General features: G+C 29.4%; 1 long non-coding RNA gene across 1 annotated transcript in view; it reads left to right on the plus strand.

Moving 5' to 3' along the window:
* The window catches only part of LOC111619014, a 10,331-nt gene extending 3,290 nt beyond the window's left edge, over positions 1–7,041 (plus strand). The window contains exon 3 of the long non-coding RNA XR_002755673.1: positions 6,870–7,041. This is a non-coding gene — a long non-coding RNA (uncharacterized LOC111619014). The remainder of the gene's footprint in view (positions 1–6,869) is intronic.
* The last annotated feature ends 2,059 nt before the right edge of the window (positions 7,042–9,100 follow it).

The raw sequence follows: 9,100 nt of genomic DNA on the forward strand, positions 1-9,100 counted from the left end.
TTCCGTAAATAGATTTTCAAGAAATTTATGAAAAAATGTTTGAAAAATTTTAAGTGAATTTCAATATTTTTCCATTATTTCAATAAAGAATGCTTTATAAATTAAATCTAATTAATCAATCAATCAATCAACATTTATTGTCTATTGGGAATTACTTCCCTATTACAAGGGGTTGTAGAAACATGTATCCATATTTATTTTTAATAAAACTATACATTTTCTTTAATTTTTTAGTTTGCATTTATTTCTCGCGTACATATGCACATATTCTTTAATTTAATTTGTTTTGTTATTATAAGTTTCTACTATTTTACAAAAATAATTATAAATATTATATAATTCTTTTTTACTCATATTATTAAATTTTTTTAACAATTCTATTAGCGAGTTGCAATTATAAGAGCTGTTTATATTATAATGTGCACGAATTTCCTTTAACTTTGGACACGTTAATATTAAATGATAAGGTGTTAAAACGTCGACGTTACATAGAAAACATTTAGTTAATAAACTTATATAAGTATTATTGACATACAGCGAATTTTTGTTTAGACGAAGTTGCATTATAAGTCGTTTTATATTCAAATTTACTGGTTGCCATATATATGGTTGCATTGAAGGAATTTCAAATATTTCCAAGTACCACGGATGATATTTACTGTTGTATAGGGAATTCTGATCTTTAATTATAGATTGAGCTATAGCTGATTCTAACATCAATGAGTATCCTGATTTCCAATCTTGAATTTTGTCCTTGAATAATAGATCTGATACTCCAAAGGAGTTAAAAATAGTTTGCAACTTATTATACCATAGTTGTTTATTTTTTTGTAGTTTACTTTGTCTTATATTTTCTTGATATAAAGTAGTTAAATTGTTATCACCGTTGAAATTAAGTTTATAAAAAAATTTGATAATTCGCTTTAATATAAACGGAAATAACCATATTCGATTCGTTTCGTGACGTAGTGCATATCCTGGTACTGTTCTTTTTATGTGAAATAGTCTGTGTAGATAATATATGTGGAATTGTTCGAGATGGTAGATATAGTCCAAGCACCAAATAGGGCTAGCATAAAATAACATTGGATTAATGATCGAACTATAAAGTTTCATATGTATTCTTAAATCTGAAGTTTTTAATTTACTACATAAAAATAGAAGGTTGTCTATTGCTTGCTTAACTTTATTTTTAAGTTTAGATATATGCGATTTAAATGTTAGATTCCAATCGAAATTAACTCCTAGGTAATTTATTTCATTCACTGTCTGTAGCAAAATTTTTTCATGATAAATTTTTGTTTCGTTGATAGATATTTTACTGTTATTCCAAAAGATAATTATTTTAGTTTTACTAGGATTAATTGCTAAATATTTGGACTTAAAATACAGATTTATTTGATTTATTTTCCTTTGGAGTGAGATTTTTGTTGGCGCTATCACAACCAAATCATCCGCAAACAGTATATAATGAAATGCTTTCTTTCCTATAATTACTCCATCTTCTGCTTTAGAGAAAATATGATCTATATATGCCAGATAAAAGTTAAATAGATATGGAGATAATGGGTCACCTTGAAGAACACCACGTGAATGCCTTATTGGTGAAAGAATATTCTTATTTTGCTTAATCTTTATTTTGTAGTTTTGATATAATAATGATATTGTTTCTATAAATTGAGAACGCATCATTTTCCTTGAGTTTTTTTTTTTTTTTGAAGTAGTGGTACATATCCTGAATCGAAGGCCTTTGTTATATCTATAAAAGCAGCGTATATTTTTCTATGTTTTTTTAATAAATATATCTGAATAATCATCATTAAGGTAAATAATGCAGATTCTGTGCCTTTATTTTTTGTGTAAGCAAATTGAAATTCTGCTTCCAACTCATAAGTTTTAATCCACTGTTGAAATTTTATTGCCAGTATCAACGTAAAACATTTTCTGAGTGTAGATAACAGGGCTATGGTTGTTAGCTTTTAAAACCATCATGTACAGAAAAAACATGTTATGTGTTGTCAAAATGTTTCGAATCAAAGCATAACACATAACCTGTTATGCTTTGATTCATAATTTCCCATTACCTGTTTTTTACATTAATTCTAATTCAATTAATTAGGTAACTTCTATTAGCAATTTAGGCATAGTTTTTGACACCAAACTTACTTTCAAAAATTGCACTGATAAACTAGTTAAATCCTTGGATGTCAAATGTGGAATTTTATGGCAATTTTGTAAGCCAATCTTTAATAAAAAAGCATTTTTGATCATTTTTTATGATAATTTTCAATCTTGCATTAATTATGGATTGCCCATCTGGTCAATGGCTGCACCTTCCCTTTTACACAAGATTACTTCTGCTATTAATAAGATATTCCTCACATTTTCCAAAATGTGTAATCTGCCTTTTACTATTGACTCTAATATTGCTAGAATTTGCCTGTACTTCCCATATTTATTTGAGAGAATTAAATACAGTAGAGCATCGATTTTCCGAAAGTCAATCATCCGAAACGTCAATCATCTGAAAGAATTCCAGTCGGCAAATTTAAATTTTTGCCAGTGCTGTGGCGCTGCAATCTTTGGCTATGTCTTGGGCTACTCAAATATTTTACATTTTTGATACTAAATTAACTTCTGAAGTATAATTTTTTATTGTTTTTATATTTTTCAATATATTTATTTTGTTTGTATAAAATAAAAAAATAATTTTTAACGATACAATAGTCTTCGTTAGTCTTAACATTGACGAAAATTCAACACGAAGTGACACGCAAAGGAGAAAAATTTCAAAATGGGATAGGTTAATATATTTTTTCGTACATAATCGGTTATTCGAAATATTGATTTTCCGAACAACCCCAGTCCCCAATTGATTCAGATAATCGACGCTCTACTGTATTACAAATATTTTAATGGTCTTATTTATCAAAATTGGCTGACACAAGGAGAAAAACTCAGATAAAAGGCATTAGGGAATATTTATTCTTTAATGCCTTTTATGTGAGTTTTTCTCCTTGTATCAGTGTGTTTATGTTTCTTCAAATTCCATTGAGAAAACGTCACTCATTTACTTACATGTTTACTCCTTTTTATCATTTAAGTACCATGGACAATTTAGTAAATCTTGAAACATCTATATGCGAAGCGTTTGTTAGATGACAGCACTTAGTGTCTGTGTTTTTTGATATAGAGAAGGCCTATGATCGCTGTTGGCGAAACGAGATACTCCGTGATCTGCACCAACTCAGATTGCGGGGTAATTTGCCAATTTTTATAAAAAACTTCCTACAAAATCGAAGATTCCAAGTCAGGATGGGCAACACTTTAGGCTTTTTACACAAGAAGAAGGTGTTCCTCCAGTGTTCCTAATTAAAATTAACAGTATAGCTAAATAGCTAAGTCTCTTTCTTCTACAACACTCTCTGTACGTGGATGACTTTCAGATCTCCTGCTTCAGTCTAGTAACATGAGTTTCATTGAGAGACAACTGCAAACCTCCCTAAATCGCATAGACAATTGGTTCAAGACCAATGGTTTTACTTTTAACACAGAGAAGACCTCGTGCATCTACTTTTGTCGAAGGCGTGGTTTGCACCTGGATCCTGAAATTTACCTAAATGGGGTAAAAATCCCAATGGTGAATGAGGCTAAATTTTTGGGAGTTTTGTTTGACCAAAAACTGATATTCTTGCCACACTTGTGCAATTTGAAGAGTAGATGTCTAAAATCTCTGAACCTTTTAAAGGTACTATGCTGCTCATCCTGGGGAGCAGACAAATGTTTCATGCTCAGGATTTATGGGGCTCTATTTATGGATTATGGATGCGTTGTGTATGGCTCTGTGCCAGAATCTACTCTTCGGATGCTGGATCCAATCCACCATCAAGCATTGCATTTGTGCACTGGTGTGTTTCGAACTTCTCCTGCCCAAAGTTTGTACATTGATGCTTATGAGCCTCCACTATCCCTCAGGAGGGAACAGTTTTACTACCTTAAAATGAAATTTCATATCAAACCTTTCGTTTATTCTATAGTATCAGATACTCAGCTGAAAAGGTTATTTGCAGCTCGCCCAAGTAGTGTTCTTACATTCAATGTAAGAATGGAGAATGTAAGCTTCACAATTGACCTGGACACAAGCAACATTTCACAGCCTGAGATTGATAGTATATCACCTTGGTCAACTCCTGTGATAAATGTTGACCTTAGCTTAAAGCAGTTTCCTAAGGAATTCATCCCAGATTACATCTATAAACAGCACTTTGCAGAAATTCAACACCGTGACAGGAATTTAATTCCTGTTTATACTGATGGATATAAATCGGATGATTATGTTGGCTCAGCCTTTGTCTGCCAGGATGAAATCGTGGCAGTACAGATCGCACCGAATTCTTCCACCTTTACTGTAGTACTGCAGGCTGTTTACCTAGCCTTAATGTATGTAATCAGGAAAGGTTATTGTGGCTGTGTGATTTACACTGACTCAGTTAGTGCACTTCAGGCTTTGATCTCATGTGAACCTAGTTCTCACTTGATAATGATTAAAATTCATAAACTGTTTTGCCAACTTACTGCGAGTAATTTCTTTGTAAAATCTGTATGCTAATATTGCAACTGCTCTCTAAGTGTAAAATACATACTGTGTGATTGGAGGCCTTTGAGACGAGATGACAATGTTTTGGAAATGCAAGGCTGACAGAGGTTTTGGGCCAGAAGCCAAATCTTGACAATTTACTAGACTTTCTGAAAGTCACTAATATGTATAAAGAGATTTAATTATTTATTTACTTTTAACCTTCATATGTATTGTTGTTTGTTTATTTTCATTGTTGTATATACAAATTTTATATACAAATTGATCATTTGCCATGGTGCAGCTTAGTCTATATGGCCCTTGCACCATAAAACACTAACCAACCAACCAAATCTATCCTAATGATAATGATGCACTTGGAACCAAATTATGGTGTGATACAAAAAAACACCAAAAAAGACAAACGTTTTTGAACCTCTTCTGGGTTCTGCATCATGTTTTTAACCATTCCTAGATGGATATTCAATTATGGAATGACATTTAAATAAGAGTTCAATTATAAGTTTGAAAAAATTTACAAAAAACCATGTTGCGCGTTCACAACAAGTTGGCCTGCTCAGACACGGCAAGCAGCTAGAGCGAGTTGTAAATCAACTCCTGCCAGGCCATCAACAATTTTTAATGTTTTTTGTATCACATTGTAATTTGGTTTTGAGTGTGTCATTTTCATCAATTTGATGTGGTGAGTAGTTATCTATCCCAATGATCTTTCTTCTACTGTATATTGCAAAATCTTAATAATTTTGAATTTTTACATCTCGATCTTCCTGATTTTAAATTGAAATGTAAAAAAGCACTGTATCTGTTTTAAGATTACCTGTTTTTATTTTATTTTATTATTTTTTTGTTTTGTTTGTTTTTATTTTCAGGGATGTTATTTGTTTTTATGATATATGTTTTTGTAGGGGGTTGAAAATCAAATGTCTATTCAGACTTTTCCTGTAAATTTAATGAAATAAATAAATAAATATGTAATATGCTTTCCATGTGGCTACTGGTTGTAAAAAAGGGGAAGAGAGATTAATGCTGTCTTTGACAGATAAATGATTTATAATTAATGAATGTCAAAATGTTAGAAAGGTGATAATTTTGACAACTGGACTAATTTTTGAGGTTAGTGAGATTTTATGTTATTTAATAAGTTGTCCAGTTGGAATTTGAAGAACTGTTAATACAGTGTTTAAGCATTACTAAAAATACTTTCCTGCAACAAATTATTCTAATGTGTTGGGAAGTTGATAAAGGCTCAAAAAAGAAAGACATTGTAGCAAAGTTTGGAATTTCTGTGAGTAGTTTATCAACCATAATAACAAATTGGGAATCTATTTTTAAATTAGCCAATGATGTGAGACCTACAGGAAAATGTTCTAGAACCTGCACTTATGTCCATGTAGATGAAGTTAACATTAACTTTCAATGTTAACATATTTTACATTAACTTTTACAAAGTCATGTTACTTTTTAGATGTTCTAATTATAAATTTAAGCAGACATGTTGAATTTACAGGTTGTTTTACAAATCTTGGCTGGAACTGATTCTAATATTATGCTTTCTGTAAATATTAGAATCCCAATTTGGGTATGAGTATGCCATTGACCTGATATGAAATAAGTTTCTGTTAAATTTATATAAACAATGCTCTTCAATACTAATACAGCTTTATAATTCCTACTGTATATCACAGCAGGCTGATCAAGATTTGTAGAAATGTACTATTCAGTTTTATATTATCTTAAAGACAGAATACTTTATCATTTAAATCATAATGTGTAGTAAATAAGACTTTTTAATCATTTTTAAAAAGTGTTTATTTTTCACTGAATAGTTAAGAAATATTTAGATGATATTGCAAATATGCACAACCTTTTAAAGTAAAAAAAAGTCATATATCATTTTTGTAGCATATTAAGCAAGGGGAAGTGATATGGACAAAATTCAGGATTAGAAAAATTGTTTCTAGGAAATTCAGATATTGCAATAAATTAAAATAGCAAATAAAAGACATTATAAAGATTTTATTATTATTTTTTGTAAATATTTTTTGGAAATGATAGTTTATGATGATGATGATGCTTTAAAAGTAGAGGGAAAAAAGAATGATATTTAGCAAATTTTAAAACGTCTATCTGTAGAATTTGCAAATTTGTATAAGTAGGTTAAAACTAAAAATTACTCTGAATATTTATTTTTGTCATTCTGAATCAATATCAGTAACTTAACAATAAAAAATTACTTGTTACAACTAATTTAAATTGTTTTTTTGTTTTATAGGAAGAATATTTAGGTTATGTTGCAAGATTAATTATTCATGCACGAGAAATGAGTAAGTGAATGTATATTAAAATATTTTGGAATTTAAATTTTCTACATAACAATAAAACAATCATTGATTACTTATAAATAACCTATCATATTATAAATAACATGATTTATTGCATATAAATCTTGTTAGATACTGAATTTGGAATTGGATAAATATTGGTGCAAATTCTGTTTTAATTTCAGATCCAAATGTATTTTAGCTACATTAGAATCTTTCATTTCAATTCATAATTTTATATTTTAATATTGTTTCTCTTATTAATGAAGTTTTTTGTTTTATTGATCTACAAAATACCATGCATGCTACTTATTACGATTAATTTAAGTTGTAGTTTAAAACAAAAAACAATACTAGAATAAAGGTGAAAGAAAGTCAAGTGATCATTAAGTTGCACTACATTGTGTTGAATAAGCAGTAAAAAAAAAAAACAATATCGAAGTGATAATATTAATTAAACTAAGGTTCAGTAATGTTTGTTGATATGAAATAATGCATATTGTAATAGTCTTTCAGTGTTATGAACTTCAAAGAAAGATAGCAAAGTTTGTTGAATAAAACATAAAAATAACATTAGTGTTAACTTCCAAAAAAATAACATTAAATTTTCTTAATGTGATTAGAATAAACTAGTGGAATGAGAACAATAAGTAGGTTTTTTTTGGCTTTTATTCTTTTTGTTTCATTACTTTATTGTAATTATGTGATGATGATACTGTAATATTGTTGAAAGTATTAAGAGAAAAATATATACAGTAGAAATTCAATTTAACATTCTCCAATTTGACATATTTTACATTTAATGTATTTTTTCACTTTTTATCTACAAATCTTAAAGCTGAGGATTGCTTTATTTTTCGATAATGTTGATATTGTTGAAGATGAGAAAGAAAACTTTCTACACACTTTGATGTTTTTAGCATCATGGTTCCTTCTAATCTTCATAAACCATAATATTAACATAATTGTATTTAATGCTGTTTAATTTTGCATATTTTTGGGATTTAATGCATTGAAAACTCAATTCCTAGATGAATTTTCATCTCAAATAACTTTTTAAAAAAATAGAAATGGGCTGTATTTTATATTTGAATGGTCAGGAGTATTACAAAAGTTCAACAAATTATCAGTCATTTTGCCATCTTGTGAGAGACGACACCACATTTTATTATTTTAACATCTTGGTAGCTATTGGTAGACTCTGAGATTTTATAGCAAGTAAAGTAAAGCAGTATTATGTCAGTTGTCATAATTCACTATAGATTTTGTGGTCCAGATACAGTATTCCTATGCAGCTGCAAACCCATAAATTGTGGCAATAAGTAAAAAATTCAAAAGGAAGTAAAGTCAAACTTGACTATAACAAGCATTAGGGGACTGGCAAGATTTTCTTGTCATAACCGTTACTCGTTACATTCATGAAGAGCAGTGTTGTAACTAGGGGAAGAATTGGCGGCTACTCTGGATGCAATTACATTGGGAATTACCATGGATGGTAAAATTTGTAGCTACACACACCACTGATGATTAGTAAAATTTATCTTTTAATTTTTTATTCTAAGTAAGTTGATTCAAAATAAATAAATATGTAAATACATTATATAACTATTAATAAAAATATAGTATAAACTACAATATAAATAATAATAATAATTTACTTTTTCATAATTAAAGATAATACTAATTACTGTAATACAGTCGACCCCCCTATAACGTACGTTCCTATAACGGAAATTCCTATAACGTAGCGAAAAAATTGTAGCAACTTTCGTATAACGTACCTTCTATAACGTTGTTTCGCGAGAAGATTGATAGAGTCTGGACCAATAGTGGATGAGCAGCCGAACTACTTTCCTCCGACCCTGCGCCACACTACGGAGCGGCTAAATTGAGTTTGCTATCGTCTGTTTAGTATTATATATAAATTAGGTACTGTACATATAATTATATATTAATTATATATAAATTAGGTACTGTATATATAATTATATATTAACTTAATTTATTGTAACTTTATTATAATTATATATATGCTTTCTGCCGCCTGGCAACACGCTACGGAGATTTTAGGCTAGTAAGTTGAGTTTATTATCGTCTGCACAGTATGTAAATTAGGTACCGTAAGTCTAATACAGCACTAATTTTATACATTTCTTGTGAAAGAAACACTTCTTATTCAACG

The sequence above is a fragment of the Centruroides sculpturatus genome, unplaced genomic scaffold, assembly GCF_000671375.1.
Source record: "Centruroides sculpturatus isolate CEXI.00-Female unplaced genomic scaffold, Cexi_2.0 scaffold234, whole genome shotgun sequence".
NCBI classification, from domain to species: domain Eukaryota; kingdom Metazoa; phylum Arthropoda; class Arachnida; order Scorpiones; family Buthidae; genus Centruroides; species Centruroides sculpturatus.